This window comes from Mesoplodon bidens, assembly GCF_964165515.1.
Source record: "Mesoplodon bidens genome assembly, chromosome: 11".
NCBI lineage: Eukaryota > Metazoa > Chordata > Mammalia > Artiodactyla > Ziphiidae > Mesoplodon > Mesoplodon bidens.
In genome coordinates, this window is record NC_138167.1 from 11,805,865 (window position 1) to 11,830,288 (window position 24,424).

Below are 24,424 nucleotides of genomic sequence, written 5' to 3' on the forward strand. Positions count from 1 at the left end.
ACCTTCCCCAAAACTAAATACTTGTTTCAAACTGTGATGTCTTGTTCTCTGCTAAACATAGCTGTTATAATAAGGAAATTGAAGTGGTTGGGGGCTATAGCTCTCCTTCCAGGAATACCTGTCAAAATACCCGTTTGTCAGTTTCAAGCTGTCTGGAAATCTATTTTCCCAAGTGGCTTTCACAAAGTAAAAGCATTTCAAGTGCAAAAAATGCGTGATAGAATTATCTTTCCCCAGAGAACAAAAGCTGGATATCTGTTGCTTGTTATTTTACAAATAAAGCTCTCCACTCAATTTAGGATGATATAAATAAATTATAAGTATTACCTTAAAAACTAGAATCATACTACTCTTCTGTTGAAGTCAAGAACTGACCTAAATTAAAATCAACGCCTTGTAAAATATTAGAGTTAGAAGGAGTCTTGGAGATATCCATTTTTTAAGACTGTTCTGAATTATACAAGTAACTTCTGAATAATCCTGGGAAAATAGGGGAAGACGGAATTTTAAGAGCAGAGGTAATACAGTTGCCCAGCAGGTCGTACTAACTTGGGTATGCTGTGTTTACCAAATATTAATTAAAGAATACCACTTTAAGGTTGGGTTCTTAATACTTTAAAATTATCAGAGAAAAAAATTTTTTAATGTTAATATTAAGCAAATACAATCTCTTTCCATCATAGTAGTGATTTAGCTCTCCACACACAACCACACAGGAAAAAACTCTCTTTGCTAGACCTTATAGGTGGATGGCTAACATTAAACAATAGTGACAGCTTCTCTTGAAGTCATATTAACAATGACACCAGGGAAAATATGATACAATGTGAAAAAAAGACAAAAGGAGGTGGTCTGGCACTCTTTGCAGGTTTTCCAGGTTTACACACCTTTTGATTCTGTAGGAAAAAGAAATAGGGAAAAACTAAAGGGATCAAAACCATTTTCTATACACATAATATTTTAAGCAGACTACACTTTTGTTTTATAGATGAAATTAAAATCATCTGAGCATTTAAAATATCAAAATAAAAACTAGGCACAAGTACACTTATTCACAATTGCAGTGGCAAAGAGTTCTCTGTAAGATATTTAAATTCTTTGTGAAGAGATATCCCATTTATTTCCATATGCCCCCAAGTTAAACCAATGTCTCTCTTTGTCACCCCATAAGATCTCACTTTATGTTCCATTAATCAAGACTGCATGAACTTACCGCTAAAAGGAGTTCTCTTTCTATAGAATGATGTTAGCAAAATAAACTGATGTATGCTTATCAAAAAGCATGCAAAATAAGAGAGACAGTCAGGCACATTATGACAAGTCATTTTTCCATCATTAACAACACAAAATAGCAATTCTACTTCTATATATTTTATTGACAGACTCATTAAAATAAATGTCACACTTGGTATATACATATAAGGAAGAAATAAATGAAAAATATACTTTCATGGAAATATTTAAGAGAATTCTTCAAGCTTTTAAGTAAAACAAGCAAACCATTGTGGTTATCAATCAACTTTCAACATTTAAACAAATATAGTATAAGACGCCACTGAACACAAAAATTAGAATAAAACATTTCCACAGAAATATCTTAAGTATCATATCCGGAAAGCAAAATAATTTTAAGACATTAACACATAAGATGCATTTATAAATTAAAACAGTCTCTATAAAATTATTCCACACATGTCATGAGAATGTTAAAGATTCGGTTGAATTTCTTCTCAAACAATGCACATCCCTAAATAGTAACCATATTTTCAGTCCTTTGTCTAATGCTAGCATCCACCAGAATCTGAGTACAGAGCAAGATAAATTGAACACAGTACAAAAATTTCCTGAGCATTCTGACCAAAGCCATGTTTCTTTATTTTTCAAATGTTTGTTGCAATACACTTGTTTTACTTTCAGCGTCTGAATAATACCCAAAATAGTTCCACTGTCATAATTATTTGTAATTTTCATATTCTTAATTGGACTTTATTCATTATAAAAACCTGGATTGAGAATCACTTAGTAAATAATACTCTAACAAGCACTAGTGAACCCAATTCATTTTACCAAAGAAAACTGTGCAAAATAAATTAGAAAAAAAAACGAAAAGAATGGATAGCATTATTCATACTATTAAAAATATTCACAATTATCACAGAGCTTGCTAAAAACAACATGCTGAAGGGTTGCTTTTGAGGTCTTTTTCAGGAAGGTTTGGTTAGTAAAAGTATCTGAAAGATCTCGTTGTCTTACTCATAGGTTGGCATTTTACACAAAACCTTGAAAACTGTTCTCTAATGACAGGAACGGATAGAAAAGAAAGTGTCAAATCGAAATACTCTCACCTCTGCTGGCCTTTTACTTCAAGAGTTCAGTTTCTTCATGGAGTAAGTTATAAAACTTTAACACAATGGCTCACTTATTAAATCTGTGAGATGTTTAAATGGAATAATCATAGCCCATATTTGAAAACTGAGAACTTGAAAAAGAGGCGTGTTTGCCAGAGGTTTTATCCTAAATGACAGAGTACATTCTGATGGTCTCCGTGATTAAACTTTTTCAGAGTATTTCAATGTAGGCTCAGTAAAAACTGTGGCCAGTATTATAACTTTCCTTTTCAGATTTAGGAGTTGAGGTGCTGTTGATATAAAACTCACGATGGAATATACAGGACAGAGATTCATTTATTTCACCATTTAACAAACATATATAGTAAGCTTTTATCACACATAAAAATCACCGCTCTAGGCCTTGTGGTCCAGCCAGAAGTAAAAATCAGATATGGAGTCTATGGAGTCAGATAGGGAGAAGGTATACCCGTTGGCAGGTAAGCCATATGTATATAAGTTACAGTACACAATAGAAGTAAGTGCCAAAGAGATCCTGAGAAAACAACTTGGAGGGTTGCAGGGGCAGTAGGGGGAGGGTTTATCTGGGAAGGTAAAGATTATTCCAGAATGGCGCAGAATAAATTTGCCAAAAGATAGAATAGATTTGCATATGAAGATAAGGGCAAAAGACATTCCAAGTAAAGAGGGAGAGAGATACTAAGGGTAGAGAAATGGGAGAGACTGAAGAATTCAGGGGCAAGTGCATAGTACTTCACTTTGGCTAACCAGTCATTTATAAGGAAAGAGAGAAGTAAGACTAAAGTAAAAATGAAAGGAAGTAACCAGGTTATGGAGGGCCTAGGCTGAATCTTCTGTTGGAAGTTCTTTAAGGACTGGCCTGACATAATCTGAGCTCGGCTTTAGCGAAACTGAACTGGAAGTAGCGATTAGAATGAATTGAAATAGGATGGAAGCAAATGTAGAGACCGTTTAGGAGGTAATAGCTTAAGAAAACATTTAAGTAGCCCTAAAATAGTGAATGTAGGGCAGACAAGGCAGAGGCAAGGATTAACTTTAATGTGAAAGTAGCAGGAGTTGGCAACCAATTGGATATGGCAGGCAAAGGAGGAGGGGTCAAAGATGTGTTCTTCTAATGTGCTAGAAATTCTCCATGGCATTGAATTATTTCTGAAGCTTACTCACTGTAAGAATTATTTGTACCAGTATTGAGAGCTAATTTCAAAATACAAAGAGGGAAAGGAACATATCTTGTATAATTTAATCATGACCTTAAATGAGATATCATAAGGAAGTGATCCCAAATTCCATCACTATTTTGTCCTTTCTTTTTCCTCTAAACTTTTGGAAATGAATTAGAGAAAACATGCCTGTCATATACAAGTCCTTCAACTGACAAGGTAACACAAAACTTAAGGGTCATCCAATCATAACTTTCCTTTTGAATTCCAGGCAATAAGCCACTGAACATAAGAGTAAGCTTTGCCCAAAGGCCAAGTGAGGGTTGGAACAAGTACAGGGCTAGCACTCTGGGTGGACAAGCTTTGCTCTCTAGAGAGATGTGGATTCAGATCAACTCCCTGTCAAAACAAAGGAGCTGGACTTTTGGACATGAACCAAAATGCAAGTCCGAGTCCCAGAAACCCACAATAGTACTTTGTCACCAGCAAGAGCAAAACTATCCCATGAAATCTGGCTCAGCAAGCTTTTGTCCTTAATGCTTTTTACCTTCTTGCTTTAATTTCAGAACATTTTACCACCAGTCTCTAACTCTTTTTTAATTTCAGCCAGGTCACTTTAGATGATCTGAAGAAGGAATCAATTTATCAGCACAGAGAGACTTTGGGAAATAGTTAGGATGCTGCAAAAAATATTCATACAACACAAACTTAAGTTGCATAAACACAATTTAAGATCAGGAGAGCTAAAATGAGATAAACCAACTTAATCATTTTACCATATAGAAAACAGTATCTTCTTTTGGCAAGAGAAGTTCTTCTACCCCTGAATCAGCAAAGGAAAAAGAGAGATGAAAATCCCTCTCTAGGGGAGAAAAATAGATTGTTTAAGCACATGAGAAAGGCTAGAGAGAATATTATTCAAAAGGTTTTAGCAACAAGGGTAGGATATGTTTCTCAGGTTCCCAGATGGATTTTATGACTCTTGTTCCAATTACAAAAATAGAAAACTTTAGCCACTATAACTCAGCGCTACAGAGGATTAAATAAATTTCTGCAAACTCAACTGTGAACATAACACGTTGATAATGTTTGGGGAAAATAATTTCAAGCATAAGACTTTTCTTCAATATTCAGTCAATACCGTTATAGAGTCTCTACAATAAACCAGACCCTAACTCTGGCATTGGACAAGAAAGCTTTTTCAAAGTTACTACTCTTCAAAACTGTGTATGTATACACATAAATAAACAAATAACAGCTTCTCAAATCATAAATGATATATAACAGATCACCCTTCAATCCATTTCAGTTATGCAGCTTTTCCACATAAATGACTTTTCCAATGTGGTTACACATTTTGTTTTTGATGCACAATTTACCTCTTTTTTGTAGTGCGTATCCATTAACAAATTATTGCAGCTATAGTTATTTTTAATACTTTTGTCCTTTACCTTTATACTAGAGTTAACTGTTTAACACACTACTATAATACAGTATTAAAGTATTCTGAATATGACTATATAGTTATCTTTACCATTGTGTTTATATTGCCATATGTTTCATATGTTTACTAATTAGGGTCCTTTCATTTTCAGCTTGAAGAACTTTCAGCCTTTCCCATCAGGCAGGTATAATGGGTGAATTCCCTCAGCTTTCGTTTGTCTGGGAAAGTCTTTATCTCTGTTTCTGAAGGACAACTCCACTACATAAAATACTCTTGGCTGGCAGTTTTTTCCTTTCAGCCCTTTGAATATATCATCTCACTCTCTCCTGGCCTTCAAGGTTTCTGCTGAGAAACCCACTGATATAGTTTTATGGAGGTTCCCTCCTATCTAAGGAAGGTTTTTCTCTTGCTGCTTTTTAAATTCTCTTTGTCTTTGATTTTAAACAATTTTATTATAGTATGTACTAGAGTAAATCATTTGGAGTTGAAATCTGGGGGGAAATTATGAACTTCATGAATTTAGATGCCCAATTTTCTCCCCATATTTGGTAAATTCTCAACCATTATTTCTTTAAATAAGCTTTCTGCCCCTTTCTCCCTCTCTTCTCCTTCTGGAACTTCAATAAGTAGGTTGTTTCTCCTAATGGTATTCCATAGTTCACATAGGCTTTATTCACTATTTTTCATTCTGTTTTCTTTTTTTTTGTACTCCTCCAAAGGGATAATTTGAAATAATCTGTCTTCTACTTCACAGATTCTTTCTTTTGCTTGATCCAGTCTGACACTGATGCCCTCTAATGCAATTTTTTTTTCATTTCATTCATCATATTCTTCAGCTCCAGAATTTCTATTTGATTCTTTTTTTAAGATCTCTGTCTCTCTGTTAAACTTCTCCTTTTGTTCATGTATCGATTTTTAAAAATTTCACTGAATTGCTTTTCTGTGTTTTCTTGTAGGTCCCTGAGCTTCCTTAAAATAACTATTTTGAATTCTTTTACTGGGAAAAAACTGCAGATCTCCATTTGGCAGGAGGAGAGTGGGTCAGTTACTGGAAAATTATTGTGTTCCTATGGTGGTATAATTTTTTCCTTGATTTTTTTCCTGTTCCTTGGAGTCTTGCATTGCTGTCTTTATATCTGAAGAAGCAGTCACCTCCTTCAGTCTTACTGACTGGTTTCAGGAGAGAAAATCTTCTGGAGCCCTGTTAGGAATGCTGAGGCTTTCTCAAATCTTTTTTTTTTTAAACACTATTTTTTTTAACTTATTTTTTAAATTTATGTATTTATTTATTTATTTTATGGCTGCATCAGGTCTTAGTTGTGGCATACAGGATCTTTGCTGAGGCATGTGGGATCTTTTGTTGTGGCGTGTGGGCTTCTCTCTAGTTGTGGCGTGCAGGTTTTCTTTTCACTAGTTGTGGCATGCAGGTTCCAAGGTGCGTGGGCTCCAGAGCGCATGGGCTCTGTTGTTTGTGGCGTGCAGTCTCTCTAGTTGAGGCGCATGAGCTCAAGAGTTGTGGCACACGAGCTTAGTTGCCCCGTGACATATGGGATTTTAATTCCATGACCAGGGATTGAACCAGCATTCCCTGCACTGGAAGGCGGATTCTTTACCACTGGACCACCAGGGGACTCCCTCAAATCTTTTCTATATACTGGACTGTTTCACACTTCTTGTTCCCTTTTATGAGGGAATTCTTAAGACTGCATGCCTTCTATGGATCCTGCAAACCCAAGTCAAGTGCTGACAGCCTCCCCTTTGCTTTCCCTAGGGCAGTATTGAATGCTCAAGCTTGTACGGTCTCTCCCAATTCTACACAGTCAGGCTGGCTTTCCAGCCCTGGGCTCACTGACTTCTACAAAGGTCCCCTCTCGTTGCTTCAGGGGCACACACAGGTAACTGGCCACAGGGTGGAGTACGGAGTTGTGTGTGGATGAGGCACACAGAGCATTGTGGGCACTGGGCACTCACACACTCTCACTTTCCCCTGTGGAAGAAATCATGGGCCAAGAAGGTCCCTGCTGGCACTGAACTGTGCCACCTTCGGGGAGGGGTGATGCACGTAAAGTAAAACTGTTCCCGTTACCCTCTTCAATGCGTGCAACTCAGACTTTTTTTTTCCTCAAAATGGTATGCTGGAACTTCTCTGCTGGACTACCAGACTTCCACAAGGGCACTACTGTCCATGGGTGATAGTCAAAATAGGTACTCTTTGTGGGGAGAAAACTCTCATTCCCCCATGTGATGACATCATTCTTCCGTAGCCCAAGGGACACTCAGCCACTGACGCTCTGCTCAGACCCATAAACACTTCTTAGTCTGCAATGAGTTGGGCTCTTTTGCCTGATATAATATATATATAAGTATATATTATATAATGTGTGTGTGTGTGTATATATATTTCTCTTTCTTCCCAGCTTATCAGCTTCACATTATTGTTTATATACCCTTCTAGAACCTCATCATCACCTTTTAATTTCTTTCTTCCTTTTTGCTCTGGGATTGGAAAAAAAAGCTAAGCAAGTTTTTTCTAAAAGTTTGATAAAGATTTTAAATATAGGCCAAGTATTATACCGGTGACTTAAGTAGATTGGCTTACCATTTACATCATTTTAATAACTTTTAATGCCTCCTCACTCCATGATTTAGTTCCAGCCATGGAGGGCCACCTTATTACCATCTGTATCCCCAGTGCCTGGCACTATATCTAGTTTAAAAAAAAAAGACAGCTGGTAAATATTTTGAATAAATGAATTTTCACCTTCCTGACCAAATTCAAGAGAGCATCAGGCTTATGGCAGTACAGTCATATGAAGGCTTAAGGTGCTTAGATTTCAGGACTAATTCTGCAATAAATTAGTTGTGTGACTTAGGAAAAATCATTTGACATGTCATGGTTTCACTTTCTTCATCAATAAAGTGAGATAGCTGTACTATACAATCTCTAAATTTCTCATATATCTAATATTTTAATATTCTTTATCATCTACTTTGATTACTCACAGGCTACTTTTTCTTAACTAACTGATATTTCTTAAGTAACTAAGATACAAAATAAGTCACCTCCAGATAGCTGTTTTGGTTGGGTACTGATCTCTCACTGGCAAATACTATAGGTCTTCTTTTCATTGAAAGGGAGATTATGAAGGATGCATAAGAAAGAAGCAAAAGGTTCAATATTAAAATTTTCCATACTGGTCTAATCCCAGCATTTTATCTATAAATTACAGGCTCTCCAGCCAGACATAACTTGAACGGTAAATTTCACAAGGGTAGAAAAATGGTCACAGCGACATGTCTTGGGCAGCTGGAGGACAACCTTGAGGCATCTATGGTGCAATAAATGGACTAAGGACAAGAGAAAGGGAAATAGAATGATACTGTAAACAAACTGTCTTCCTCACAATTTCACCTGCAGAACACCCTGGGAAAGAAAGCAGGTAAAATGGTCAAATAGTGAGTAAATGAATCCTGCTCAGCTTTTCCATCACACTTTGTTTACACGTAGAAGAGAATCTCACTAACACCTAAAAGCATTTTATGCATTTATTCATTGAATATGTATTAAAACAAAAACTGAGTACATACTGTGCATCCAGCATTGTGCTAAGGCACAAAAAAGACAAAGATTATTCTGACACATCCTCCACCTGTAAGTGTTCAGACTGGCTGGAGAGAAAAACAAGTAAATAAACCATAAAACACAACATAATTACTACTTTAAAGTAAGTATAGGATACTACCCCGGCACAAAGAAAGGACTTTTTTTCTGGGAAAGTGATCTTTAGGCCAGATCTAAAATGATACAGACAAGCTGATGAGGATGACAGAGAGGGAACCCAGGCAGAGGAAACAGGGTGTGCAAAGTCATGGAAGAGTGAAGCTGAGTATATTCCAGGAACTGCAGTTGTTAGGGCATTGGTGGGGCTCAGCAATCAAAGCGGGAGGCCTGGAAGGAAAGCAGGAGCTGTGTCACAGAGCCTTCATTGTGTGCTATACGAGGGGGACCTGGACTATGTAACGAACATATGGGGAAACAATGAGGAGTTTTAAACAACATAAAAATATGATTAGCTGTCGGGATAGGGAAGAAGGGAGTGCCCTGTCACCCATTTTGTAATAGGAATCAACAGGATTTGGTGACTGATCACTTAAAGGTGGCACAGAGTGATGGTTAAGGCAGAGCAAAGAGCCCAGAAAGATTCACAGACCCCTGATGTTATCATTTGGGTAACAGTGGCTCCATTTAGAGAAACAGGAAAAGAATAGAAGGAAGCTGGGTTAGGAAAAAGGCAACAATGTATTTGGGGCTATGTGAAGGCCAAGGTGCCTGTGCAACATTCAGGTACAGCCAGAACTAAACGGCCAGAGCTCAGGAGAACAGCAATCAGAGGAGATAAAGAACTGAGAGTCAATGTTCTAGTTGAAACAATGTGAGTGACTGAAGTCACCTTGGAAGATAATGAAACATGAAATTAGATGAAGGCTGAGAAAAGAATCCCAGAAAATTCAGAAACTTCTCAACTTGTGAGTACCTAGATTATGAACAAAACCATGAACTGAGAAACACCCCCTGTCCCCCAAAACAGTGCTGGCTCTCCCTGCTACCAACAGATGATGCTAGAACTTACTTGAGAAGATTACCACTTTGGAACAACTTTTAGATACCTATTAAACTCCAAGGAGCTGAGCTTCTGAATTAATATCTAAGTGCAGATGGGTAACAAAGGAAAGCAGGAAAGAAAGGCACCATGGGAGCCAAAGGAAGAGAACATTCTTTGGGAAAAACCAAGACAAAACACTGATCATTGCAAACATATATTCATTCAGCAAATAGACAACCTACAGAGTACTAGAAACTCTAGGTGATAAAAAATTCAGTAGTGAACAAAGCACAATCCATGACCTCTAACAGCTACAGCAAGACCAAGTATGATAAAAACTAAATGTTTTCCTTTTGGTTTGGCCTTTAGAAGATTACAAATAACCTAGAGACATGAGCTTAGGCACCAGACTAAAGTGGGCTGACTAATGTAGGAAAAGGGAGGAAGAGGAAACAACGGGTATAAGCTTCTTGTCAAGAATCTTAGCTGGGAACAAGACAGAAAGGCAGCAGCAAGAGGCCATGAAGAGAATAGTTTCTAGCTATGCATAATACCACACCAAGAGACACATGCACTCCAAGAGCTTACTATATAAACACTCTGACTCAGACACATACATATGAGAGAAGAACAACAGTTTAAACTGACTCCATAATACACTTTATAAACTAGAGAGGCCTAAATTATTAAAATTACATTCCAATGTTATTAATTTTCATTATTAATGATTCTCTGACTACCATTTGGTCTAAGTTGAAAATTAGAAGGCAGTCATGAGGTTAAAGAACTTCAATCATCCTCAGAGGAAGAAGGAAAATGAATGAGATACCTCAGTGCAGTTTGGGATTAAAGATAGGCATGGGACCAATTACCTGTTAAAGGGAGATGCATGAAATATTTTAGAACTGGGTTTATGAGCCCCTTCAAGAAATGCTAGAGAGAGGTAAGAAAATGTTAGGAGCGGGAAGAGAGACATGATATGGTAGAAGCAAATAAGTATTTAGGCACAAGTATTTGTCAAACAATAATAGTGTGATTTAAATAAGTATAGCTGACATACGTCTGCATCAGTTTTATCATTCCAGCAAATAATCTCCATACAAGATATTTCAACACAGCATATGATGTGAACTATATACATGCTGTGAGTAAAAGAAGTTCCTATCCATATCTAGTGAGCATAAATAGAGGCAAGAGGGCAATTAGAAGTCAGTGTATAACCAAACAAAACTGACTCATATTGATATCTAAAATTCTCATTTTTGCAGTAACAACTTAGGAAATGTAGAATGAAGGCTGGAAGTCTTATGTGACTTTAATATCACATAACAAACTTCATGTATTCATAAATATTTGCCTAGTGAGAGAAAAACAGCCTCATTTTATTTGGATAGTTGAGGAACTGCTACCAGAAATGCACAAACTAATTTACGACAAAAGAAAAGCATGGAAATGATTCCACCACGTCTAACCAACACATTCACATTTTACCTTTTCCTTTAAGGAGAAGAGTTCAAAAATAACTAACTTTTAGTATGCCATCAATTAAAAAAAAAGATAAGCTCCTCTGGTAGTGATTTGTTTGGTAGTGATTTGTTAACATATAAGGAGGAATAGCCAAAATGAGGAAATAATGAATTAAGTTTCCTTTTAGAACAAAAGTGCTTCTATATTACAGATTTGGCAAAACCGCAGAAATGGATTTATATATCTACCCTTCCCTCCTTCTTTCCAACCCTCCAACTTGTATACAAGCCAAGAGTTCTTTAAGCTAAGAGTATACAGCTATAACTCTCCAGTGAGGTAGACAGGGCTTGGAAAATCACATCACAAGGTTGCCACGGGGACTCTAATTATCTGTCTGGCAAGTTTGTATGACTTCCTACTCCTTTCTGTGATCCTGTCATATACCACCCCGTAGGAAAGATAAGGGAAAGGTTAGCAGGGCCTTCTATAATAGCTACAAAAATATTTGATCCAAATCACTAAGAATGTGGGAAAACTCAGGTACTCTTATCCTTCTACAGTCAACGTAGTAATTGATGGTCTGATAAATATTTATTCAGAACCTTTGTGCACAGAAATTATTTTTTTTAAGGTCCAGTGTCAAGCATGGCCCAACCCATACATGCTGACTTACAATTTAAAAACAATTCTTGATCCTGTTCCAAGCAAGCTCTTTGTAATGCAAATAAAGATGTTTTTTGAAATAGATAGCTATGAATCTTTCATTCATAGTCGCTAACGAGAAACACATGAGCCAAACACATTGTGGGGATCATTTCCGCGGTGTGTAATTTGAGAGGTGTGTTAGGAAGTACTGGGCTCCACTAGAGGAGGAGGAGTCCCCATCTTTCTTTCTTGCAAGTCAAATACAAAGGCAGTGTTGCTTCAGATGACGGTCTTAAAGTTACACACATTCCAAATTCATGATAACACATATTTCCCCATCTCTAAAGTTTACCACTTTACAACCAGCCTGAGGTCTTTAGTATGACTTCATTTTATGAATAATGCCTTCTTCATTCCTAAACATTTCCAAGAAAAAAAATACTGAGTAGTGTCTATAAAGCTAATACAAACCATACTTGTCTGTTCTGATCTTAAGTTGACCTTAACAGTTGAAAATCTTTCAAAGGGAGTTCTGGTATACCATAATTTTTCCCACAGCTGTTTACAAATAACAAATGTTCTTCTGAGGAATGACTGTAAAATCATACATAATTTGGAAATGGAGTTATTTTATAAATCCACAAAATCAGGATGTGTTGAAAAATATAATACAAAATGTGAGTATCTTCACTCTCTTAGAAATGAAAAAGAGGGAAGGAAAAGGAAAGAGAAGAAGGACGGGAGGGAGGAAGAAGCCAGAAAGGTTATTCTTTATTTTCCACATTTTTGACCATTTACCTAGAATCTGATGCTTCTTTTAAGTTTTTTATGCTTCTTCTAATCTAGGTTTCTGACATTGTGGACTCAGTAAGGATAGCAACCTTGTCTGTCTTATTAATTACAGTAATTATTATTATTTAGTAATACAGGCACTTTTTAAATATTTCTTTATTGACAGATAACTTTCACTAAATGAAACAAAATTATTTTCTATTAAATAAAGCTGAATATGTCCAGAACTGTTTGATCAAGAAACTAGATTGCGTTGAATTAAGCCAATGTGCCTGCTAATGGTTTAGCCAAATCCTTAATCTCACTTAACTATCTCGTATATGTATATCACAAAAGGATCACTGGAGAATACTGAAATGAATCAAACAAGATCTATCACCACAACAACTAACAAAACTCACCCTCACATACAAAAGACCTTTCAGTATGTACTTTATTGTATTCAATATGCATTTTGTACACATGCATATTGTACACACCCCTCTTCCATAATTTTCCTTTTAAAGGAAATTTTACCCCAGTATTATCCTTCCCAGTGATTGCTATAGCTGACAGCAGTAACAGAAACTTAGTAAGAATAAGGGGGAAATAGGAAGCTAAGGTAATCACAGCTAGAAGCTTTTAAAAGTTCTTTCAGGAGAAAAATAAAAATTAATTAGTGTCTTTTGCCTTTAAAATTAAGCCAAGTTCTCAAATCAACTCCTTGCAAAATTCTACACACTCCCGTGCTCCTTCAGAAGGGAGAAAAACCCAGCAGGTTTAGATCAGCTACCTCATCTTAAAAGCTTACCCACAAATTTATATCCACTCTCTCAGGATCACAGAACTAAACCACCTCCATGGACAGCAAGCATTTGTTACATTACACCTAATATCCAAAATCCAATGAATGTCTGCATTAGCCTAATAAAATCAGTGTTAGCCAGAAAGATCTGGCTGTTAAATCTTGCAAGAACAGGGACAGTTCAGAACCCAACTTTATTTTATGTTTATTTACTGAATAAATAGTTAACATATACTCTAACAAACAGTACATTGTTCTTTACAGTATATATAATCAAAGTTCCCCATATGTAGTTCATGAACAGCACAGTGGTGGTAAAAACAGCCTACAGATTCTTGGGAAATTTTAGCATTTCTACTTTTGTTACTGCCAAACTATTTCTATTATCTATCAGATTCTACCACCACTAGTTTTTCCGATCATTTTACCACTGAATCCATTAGTCTGGAATCTTTTAGTTTGGAATCTTTTAGGTTAATCATATAAATGCCTTTGAAAACCATAAATATGACACAATATATAATCGGTAGCCACTGGGCTAAATTATACCATATTCTCAGGCCTTCTACTCTGTAGTACAGTGATAGCTCACAAAAATCGTACTTCAAATATTCCAACTGCCTGGGAAAGAGAGAAAATGGAAATAACTCTAGGTAACAGATATAGGTAAGGTGTGGGAGGGGAGGCTTTGGAGGCAAGATGAGGAAACTCCCCCACCGTGCTGCACGTGCGGGATCTTAGTTCCCTCCCCAGGGATCCAACCCGTGCCCCCTGGAGTGGAACGGCGCAGTCTTAACCACGGGCCACCAGGGAAGTCCCAAGATGAGAAAACGTTTATTCCTATTTGAAGACCCTTTAGAAGACCATGGACTATTCCATATAAATTTTATATTATACAAATTTACTTGACAAATATTTGAATTCAAATTCTAAAATTCCCACAGTGTTAAGGGGCTCCTACAAAACAAAATGTTAAAAAAAAAAAAGGCACTAGCATATATTCTAATATACACACAAAACTATGGTGGATCTTTTCTAATTTGTACAAAAACTGAATGGTGCTAAGATGCATTCCAGCTAAAGTCAGTCACTGTGAATGTATTTAGTCTGGACAAGATTTCATTATCTTCATAATGAGACTTTACTTCCAAAATAATTTACTTACTACCCAAGTAAGATGAAGGTGATGAGGGCTTCAATCACTCCTTTGTTTCAAGCTCTCCAGCAGCCTAAACTTAACCTTCAATGTCATAACCACCATGAATGTCTCCTTTATTCAGATTTCACTCTCCATGGCTGAGATCTCACCAGGCAGTGAGAAAGAGTTCAAATTGTAGCTGGAAAGATAGCAAAGTTATGAAAGATACATTTTTCAGCTAACGTCATTTGGGCACTGAAAAAAGAAGTCGAACGCTGGGGCTGGAGGATGGGGTAAAGCAGGAAGGAGGGAAGCAGGATGGAAAAGGGGTGTCAAGGGAAAACCCACATGGTCATTTATCTGCTTCAAGATTTTTATAAGACTATTTCCTTCATGAGACCATGGAAAATCTTGAGGATTAAGGTGAAAAATGTGAAATACGGTGAAGTGCATAGATGTTTTAATAAATGGTGCTGAAACTTTTATTTCAGTCATTTGCATAAGAAATATATGAAAATGTAAAATAACAGAAAAAGAAGAAATGGTACTTTAAACCCTTAATTTCTCCTATAATTCTATAAAGATAGCAAATATACTATTGTACAAAAAAATAGAGAACTAATTATTCCTAAATTTAAATGAAGTTATAAATGTTTTTATATTATTCTTTACACATTATTGTTCAGGGTTGACTCTCATGGATCATTCACTTAAAAACAGAAGAGAGAAGACTTTAAGCAAATCTGTGAATTCATGCAAATTAAAATCTTTAGAGGGTTATTTTCCTCAATAATTAAAAAAACACCCTCTTTAATATACATCCTTCAGGCATACATATTAATTCCACACCTTTACATGCATGAGTATCATGTGAATAATGCTACAAGATTTGGCCTAATGACTAGATTTTTATCACAGAAAGGATTCCATTGCTTTTAAATTATTCAGAGTCTAACAAGGCCCCACAAAAGAGCTAAATAAAAGAACTACCAACAAAATTAATGTTCTCTCTCGACTAAAAGGATCCTGAAATGTAAAAAATATATAACCTAGCCACAGTACACAAACTCAACAGACTTTACATCAGAAGTTCTAATAATGTAGATAAATACACTAAAATAATAAGACAAATCAACCTAAAGATAGGGTTTCTAAATTAATATTTCTGAATTAAAAAGTAATAATTCTAAATCCCAATATACAGTTGTTCATAGAACAGTTAAAGTTTTTAAAACATACTGGAAAGAGAAACTGGAGATTACACACACACACACACACACACACACACACACACAAGATTAGCATGCTTATTTGGGGGAAAAAATCTATATAGCTACAATAATGTTCTGTTTTCTTCCACATATGAAAGTTAAATGTATCTTCTTTCTCTTTCATCACAAGTATATCTTTCTTAAAATTGAAAAGTCAACAAACTTAAAACCATCTTATTATATGTTCATGTCTATGATTACCATTAACTTCAAATGTCAAAATTATTGTAGAAAATTAAATTGTGTTCAATGTCATCTAAAAAGTGACAAATTTCATCCATATTTTTCTTTATGGATTTGTTTTGCTGCTTATACTTTTTTAAACATTTATTTTCTAATGAAAAATATTAGAAACAATTACAATATTACAAAACATTATAAATATTAGAATCCACAGAAAAAAATTATAGTGTTTAATGATCACAAACATTATATTTCAGACACTGGAAACATTCCATTGTTGCATTAAACCAATAAATATATCAATAATATGCATGTATTTCTAGGATAAGGAATAATATTCTAATGGTGATAGAGAAGTAATACTCTAATGGTGCTAATAAAGGATCTTCTAAATAAAATGAAATTCATGTCAACAGTCTTCAATAGAGGACTTTGAAAATGTCTTTTTCCCTCTACTTAAATATAAACTTCTCTTCCTTCTATTGATCTTTTTCCCCCTTTTTTTCTCCTTATATTAAAAACACAATTTTCAACCACAAAATTCTGACCTCTTATCAAGCACATAATTCATTCACTTAACAGATTATTTTAGAACGTTCCTAAGTATTATGTTTCAGGTTCTGTTGAGAAACCATTCATGGTTCTTAGAATTCTGGATTGGCTCAAATAGGACTAGATCCTGCCTTTGTGGGATATTAGATTCTTATGTTTCCATGCTACTAAATATAAGAATGGTTCCATAAACCATGATGGAAAAGTATACATACACATATATATATATATATATATATATATACACACACACACATATATATGTATATATAACTGAATCACTTTGCTATACACAGAAACTAACACAACTTTGTAAATCAACTATACTTCAATTTTAAAAAAATTAAACTTTTAAAAAAATATGGTTTGAGAGAGGACCTCTGATTTCACCCAAACACACAAGTGCTCTTTCTTAATAAAATCACTTGAGTGCCACAGGACTGAAAAAGAACACAAGAATTTACCTGCTACATAAAGGACTACATTCAGAAAGTCACATGATTAGTGGAAGGGATTCGTGCAATTCTTCAAACAGGTTTGGTACCTTTATTCTCTCCTACTCCAATGTAAAGACTATTGTATTATTACTTATAAAAATGAAAAATAACTGCTTATTCAGTTCTTTCTAATAATCCTGGAGGCTCCGTCTGTGAAAAGACGCAGAATTCCCCACCACTCCCCTCATGCCCACCCATTCTGCACACGTCACATTTATTTATCTTGCGTGGAATGCCCTGGTGTCCCACCTCATACTCTCATTCTTGACCTCAAAAATTTATCCTATAAAAGTCAAGGGTCAGGGCTTCCCTGGTGGCTCAGTGGTTGAGAATCCGCCTGCCAATTCAGGAGACACTGGTTTGATCCCTGGTCTGGGAAGATCCCACATGCCGCAGAGCAAGTAAGCCCATGCGCCACAACTACTGAGCCTGCGAGCCACAACTACTGAAGCCCGTGCGCCTGGAGCCCGTGCTCTGCAACGAGAAGCCACCTCAATGAGAAGCCCACGCACCGCAACGAAGAGTAGCCCCCGCTCACTGCAACTAAAGAAAGCCCGCATGCAGCAACAAAGACCCAACGCAGCCAAAAGTAAATGCATAAATAAATTTATTTTAAAAATAGTCAAGGGTCACATCCCCAGTAAAGACTTTTCGGACTCCCTCAACCACCGTGAGCCTCCCCCTTCTCCTATGCACTGAGATATAAAGATAAACGTGCACATTTTTTCTCTTGTTCACTTAACCTACTCCCAAAAACTGTGTCAAGTAGGTACTGCGATTGTTTCCACTTCTTAGATAAGAAAACTAAGGCAGAGAAGGTCTCTCTGATTGCAAAGTCCATTGCTTATTTGTTTGTTTAATACATACTCCATTTAGCTCCAAACTCTACTGAAATGGTTGTCTGGTTGCCTCCATTCTCTGGGTTCCCTGATCACAGAAAGCAGAGATCCTGTCTTATTCGCCTCTGTGTTTCCAGTGTCTGGCACAGAACAGATACTCAACAAATGCTCAATAAATGATGAATGAATGAATAAATGAAATGTAATTACGTTCAACTTCCTGTGTGAAGAAAAATTCATCCCCTTCTAAACATTCTAAACAAACTTCTGTAAAAAGTATATTTAGTGCTGATTTCATCCAGCAAACAGTTTGTGAGTGCATAGCACATGTGATGTGCTGTGCTTAAAGATCATTGAGACTCAATTCCCTGCCCTCAAGAAACTTGTAATTCAGAGAGGCAAAGGGATAAACAACTAGCTCATGCTACCATTGTTTGTTCTATTTTTCCTAATCCTCCACAACTTCCTCTCTTTAAAGGAACTCCATTCTTTATAAACATGTTCCAATACCTCATACCTCTGGGTCAGTGGGATGTAGATCAGTCAACAGAAAAAAAAAGTTAAAAGAATCTCCATGGATCTCAAAAACACAATCTTCTGAGCCATTCTCGATTAGATCAGTAGTCATTTAAGTAATGTACAATGTTAAAGAAAAGAATAAAATCAAAGACATATTGATACTATCCTAGCACTTTTTCATTTACTAGAGATAGCATAGCAAAGCGAAAAGAACATGGGTTTTGGAGTCAGAAAGATCAGGATTTCCATCCCAACACTGTCCCTCTCTCCCCATGTGGACCATAGACAAGTCATTTTATCTTTCTGAGCCTATTTCTTACCTGTAATATGGAAATAAGGGGACCTGCCTTAAAGAGCTCTTGTAAGAGTTAAAAGAGATAATGTATGTAATGCCTCCCATACCAAAGATGCTAGTTTTATGATGTCTGATCTCTCTAGATGCTTCCTGAAGGGTATTGGTTCTAATTGTAATTTAACTATCCTTCTGGCCCCAATATCAACAACACAAAGTGTTGACCAAAAGAAAGGTACTTGAAAAAAAGCCACTTGAAAAAAGGCAAGAGGAGTGGTATGGGATAAGATTAAAAACCAGTTAAGTCTCAAGTTTCTATATGGGGTGTATATCATCTGCCTCTTCTCAGCACACACCCTGCAAACCTCTTATTTCAGATCTTTTTTGTGAAAAATAAAGCTTTATTAATTACTTCTATGATTAGATCTGAAATAACTGACATATGTTACTCTGTATTAACAATTCTATTTTCCACAAAGAAGAATCTCTGATTTAGTGAGGAAGAAGGAAATGAATTATATACGATGTCCAGGAATCAATCTCGGCATATAGTCTATGCAGTATTACATTTTGATTTCCAAATCATTTCTCAACTGTTTCTTTTAAGCAATTTCACAAAACATGTAAAAAAATCAAATAAAAACACTTTCCTTTCCATCCTAAACCTAATATATAATCTACTTGACTTAAAAATCATTAATTTGCTACTGGTACAACTCAAAGTCCATGGACAAAAAAGTGAATCTAGACACTTACCTTTTCACAGAAAGTGAAAAGTGTCTTTTTGTACACTTTTCACAAAAAATAACTCAAATGGGTCACGGATATAAATGTAAAACTAAAAAACTTCTAGGGGTAGGAAAGCAGGGTAAAATCTAGGTGGTCTAGAGTCTGAAAATGAGTTTTTAAATACAACACCAAAAGCTTATCCACGAAATTTATAAGTCGGCCTTCATTAAAATTAAAAACATTTGCTGTGTAAAGACACTGTTAAGAGAACAAAAAGACAAGCCAGACTGGAAAAATATATTTGCAAAACAAATATCTGATAAAGTGCTTGTACCAAAAGTATATAAAGAATTCTCAAAACTCAAAAATAGGAAAACAGACAACCCTATTAAAAATGGGCAAAAGTTCAGAACAGACATCTCACCAAAGAAATGGAAAATAGCATATGAAAAGATGGTTAACATTAAAAGTCATTAGGGAAAGGGTAAATTAAAGCAATCAGATATTACTATATACTTATTAGAATGGATAAAATCCAAAAAACTGACAATACCAAATGTTGGCAAGGATGAGGAGCAACAGGAGCTTGCATTCACTGTTGGTGGGAATGCAAAATGGTACAGCCACTCTGGAAAACAGACTGGCAGTATGTTACAAAGCCTACCAGAATCTTACCATATGATCCAGCAATCATGTTCCTAGGTATTTACCCAACTGATCTAGAAATTTATGTCCATATAAAAATTTACCCATGAATTTTCATTGCAGCTTTACTCATAGTGGCCAAAAACCAGAGGCAAGTAAGATATCCTTCAATAGATGAATAGATACAGAAACTGTGATACATCCATACAATGCAATATTATTACATGATAAAAAGAAATGAGCTATCAAACTACAAGAAAACATGAATGAACCTTCAATGCACATTGCTAAGTGAAAGAAGCCAATCAGAGAAGACTATATGATTCTAGTTATATGATGTCCAGAAAAGGCAAAGCTATAGAGACTGTAAAAAAATCAGGGGTTGCCAGGGGAAGGGGGTTAAGGGAGTGATATGTGAAACACAGAAGATTTAATAATCTGTTGAAATTATTCTGTATGATAATAGATATATGAAATTGCTCATTTGTCAAAACTCACAGAAAGTCACAGGACAAAGAGTGAAACAATATATGCAAATTTTAAAAAAATCATGTAGAAGGTCTGGGGATCCCAAAATAGAATGTAGATTGTGACAAAAGTATCTACCTGTATCATACATGTGTGCAACAACCTCATGAAAGGAATAGGAGGAAAAGGAATGGAATCTGTAAGACTACCTGGAATCTATAAAATCTAAAAATCTATATAATCTAAAAATCTATAAAATGTACTGCACATAAGCAATGTACTCTAGTTGATAAAGCTGTTCCCTCTCTTTGTAAAGGGAGCACAGGTTAACAATTTTGATACCACTATACACATATAATGGGTTTGAACAATTAAGTAAATGGATGGCAGGTGGTGGAAGCCAGGTTTCTTCTCCCTATTAGAATGAGCTTACAGATAAGCAAGGGGAGGAATCCAGGATGATATAGGTGGTAATGGATTAGGTAGAGTAAGAGACAACCGTATGAACTCATATTTACCTTAAAATAGATACACATGGTTACAAAAAGAAACATGTACCCCTGTAAGAGTACATACAGGGGTTTGTATACACACATATGTATTTCCTGCTGTCAGATGAGAGGGCCTAGAAGTAATGACCCCTCAGTAGCAACAAGAATACCTAGAACCCAGATCTTTCTTGGCTTCCAACACCATTTCCCAAGAAGATGAACCAGGTTCTTTCTGGCTGATTCTAGGGCTGCGGCAGGAAATGGAAATATACAAGATAATACTGGAGCATCTTTTAATGCTAGAAAGTAAGGAAGTGATCTTTTAAAAAACTTACATTAATGGAGATATGTCAAAGGAGGACAGGAACCAACTGAAAGAGCTCCCAATGGCCAAAGCTGAAACAATTTGAGGAACAAAACAAAGTAGTATTGGATTATAACCCAAAGTATAAATATATATATACACGAGGCCAGACCAATATAAGCAAATGATTGAGTAAATTAATAAATGGGGAAAAGAGACAAATCTGCCATTCAAAAGAATTCCCAAAAACTTATATAAATACTCCACCCTCAAGGAGGAGAAGCATAACTCTCCACTCCTTAAGTATGGGCTGTTCACAGTGACTTCCTTCTAAGAAAAAGCATTAAAAGAAAGAAAAAGAGTAAGTTTTCAGTGCAGAAAACTAATACTACTGCAGCCAGGTGATCAAGATAAATATCAACAGTGATAAATCATGTTGGATAGTATGTACCCTTTATATTATGTGATAAAAGTAGCACTTTACCTCTGTGATCTTCCCCTCAAAAACCCAAAACCTCAGTCTGATGAGAACAATATTAGAGGAATGCCTATAGAGGGCATTCAACAAAATACCTGACCAGTACTTCTCAAAACTGTGAACAGCATCCAAAACAGGCAAAGTCTAGCAAACTAAAAAGTATCAGCATAGGGGCCTCCCTGGTGGCGCAGTGGTTGAGAGTCCGCCTGCTGATGCAGGGGACAGGGGTTCGTGCCCCGGCCCGGGAGGATCCCACGTGCCGCGGAGCGGCTGGGTCTGTGAGCCATGGCCACTGGGCCTGCGCGTCCAGAGCCTGTGCTCCGCAATGGGAGAGGCCACAACAGTGAGAGGCCCACATACAGAAAAAAAAAAAAAAAAGTATCAGCATAGATTTAAAAATTGAAAGCAGGAAAAGCTAGAGATAAAAACAAAATGAAATCTTTACATTTGATCAGAAGCAAGCAAAGTGGTCAAAATTCAGCATTAGATTCCCAATAGGGAACAAACAAGAATAAGCCATTTTGAGAATCTTCACTCTGAATACAACTTAAAGTATTCCCCTGGTATTAACAAAAGGCTGAAAATTACTATATAATGATAGTCAATGACACTGGAAAGTGAGAGAAAAATAAAGATTACAAACAGAATGTATCAAATATTGTGAACAGTGGTTATCTCACAGCAGTGGAATTAAAAGCAAGTTACCTTTCCTTCTTTTTTTCTGCTGTGAAGAGAATGACTTGGGGAATTTTTTAAAGTATTAATCTCTGAATTCTGCACTAAAGGCATTCTATAAAATGTTATTACATTTGTGATACATTCTACCCTACCCTTTATGTGGCAAGTCTATAAAGGGGGTTATTTTTCAAATTGGTAATTAAAAATGTGAACCCATGACCAAAAATTTTCCACACCAGCAACTTAAGAAAGAACTATAGTAATATGTCCAGAAAACTCCAATTCCTAGAAAATCTATACTAGGTGAGAAAGGATGACATTGACTTTCATTTTCAATGACCACATGATCTAAATTACTAGTTCACACTTTCCAAAACCCAAGTCGCTGTAGAAGAATGATATCCTTTCAATGGAAATAAATTAGAAGCCATACACAACACAGTTACTTTGATATATGTATATAAAGAAGCCTTCTGGGAATCCTAATTCTTCTATCTCCCCCCCCAAAAAAAAGCCAAAATCAAACTAGTCACATGCCTCTGAAACCAAGTTTTATCTGAACTCTTAAGACATTAGCTATTCCTCTTATTATCTGAGACGAGAACTGAAACCTTAAAAATTAAAGCGAGAAAACGTGTCATTGAAATACGTTTTGTAAAGGTGGATTCCAATTCCTAATGCTCTACCGCTCTTGACGTCTATGGATTTCAATTCCTAATACCTAATACAGCATCCTACCCCCAAAGAGAGTCCAGCGATGCAACGGGTACTACGGGGAAAGAAGGATTTGAGAAACAGTGCAAAGGAAGGGAAGAATCTGTGCCAAGATTCTGCATACAGGTAGTCCTGGAAAGGAAAGTAGAAAGTGAGAGCATAGGAGGAGCAGGCAGGGTCTTGGAAATCCACTCCGAAGGCATTCACTGACAAAGACACCAGAAGGGCTGTCTCCCCAAAAGTAAAATGGTGAGTGAAAGGAGTGGAGCCCGCCACGAAAGGAAAGTCACCAGGAATTAAGAGGGACAACTATGCACAAACAACAAGCTCTCTCAAAATTTGAGGGGGTATACGATGGTGGGACCTTGGTGCAAAGTGTCAATTGGAAAAGACTCCCCCCACCCATTTGGGGGTGGGGAGGGTAGCTCTCGAAACCCCAAGTCTAAGACAAGCCAGGAGAAGAATACTCGTTCTGGAGTCGCCCCACCGACCAGAGAAGCGCAGGTGTATCTGCGGAAGCTCAGGTTACCGGGAAATATGACAGGGACGGTGTGCATCTTCTCTGCCCACCATGCAGGAGCCCCGGGCGCGGCGGGCGACCGAGGGTCGGCACCGGCTCCGGGCGCCCCGGGACCCGCCCGCGAACACACTTCGGCGCCCTCGCACACCTGGCTCCCGACACCAGTTGAAAGCAGTCAAAGTGAATGAAGGCGGACGCGGCGCCTGGCATCACTCCATCCCGGCACACAAAGGCGGATTTTGAAAATCGAGGGAGAGTCCGAGCCGCCGGACCCCAGCGGGCGCCTTTCGCCGAGGGGCTCTTACCTCGGATCTGCCCTCGGGGCCGCGGCTTCCCCGGAGGAGTCTCGAACCCACACCCGGCGGGAGGCGGCCGGGAGAAAGCCCCCGACCCGGACCGCGCCCTCCCAATCCTCCGCGAGCCGCCCAGCCGCCGTCTGCGTCCAGTAGAGGAGACGCGGTCTCTGGGGCGAGCTCAGCGCCGGCCTCGCGCTCGGCTAGAACGCCTGGCCCGCCGCCGCCGCCGCCGCCGCCGGGGAACTCTGGAGCTGCCCGCCCGCTCACCCGCTCGCCCAAGCCGGCCGCGCGCCGCGCATGCCCAGTGCATCTCGGGGAGCGAGCCAGCGAGCGCGCGCCGCGCGGCCGGGAGCCGCTCCGCTCTCCGGGTCTTGGCGGCAGCCGAGGCGCGGAGCATCTGGTCGACCACAGCGCTGGAGGAGAACTGGCCGGCGGGGCCGGGTGGGCGGGAGAGGGAAGGTAGGAGAGAGGGCAGGGCAACGCGCTGAGTTATCAAGGCCGCGATCAAAGTCGGACCGAAGTTCTGAGCCGACGACGGGTTTCCA

The 24,424-nt window shown here is 37.6% G+C and overlaps 1 protein-coding gene across 3 annotated transcripts in view; it reads right to left on the reverse strand.

Annotated features, from left to right (window-relative positions):
• The window catches only part of EPS8 (EGFR pathway substrate 8, signaling adaptor), a 189,797-nt gene extending 165,628 nt beyond the window's left edge, over nt 1-24,169 (reverse strand). For 2 of the 3 annotated variants that reach the window (XM_081247974.1, XM_081247970.1), the window contains exon 1: nt 23,889-24,169. The gene's annotated coding sequence lies outside the window, so the exon portion shown is untranslated. Of the gene's footprint in view, nt 1-21,224; nt 21,286-23,888 lie in introns of all 3 variants that reach the window. The other variant, XM_081247971.1, reaches the window with a different exon arrangement.
• Between the last annotated feature and the right edge of the window lie 255 nt (nt 24,170-24,424).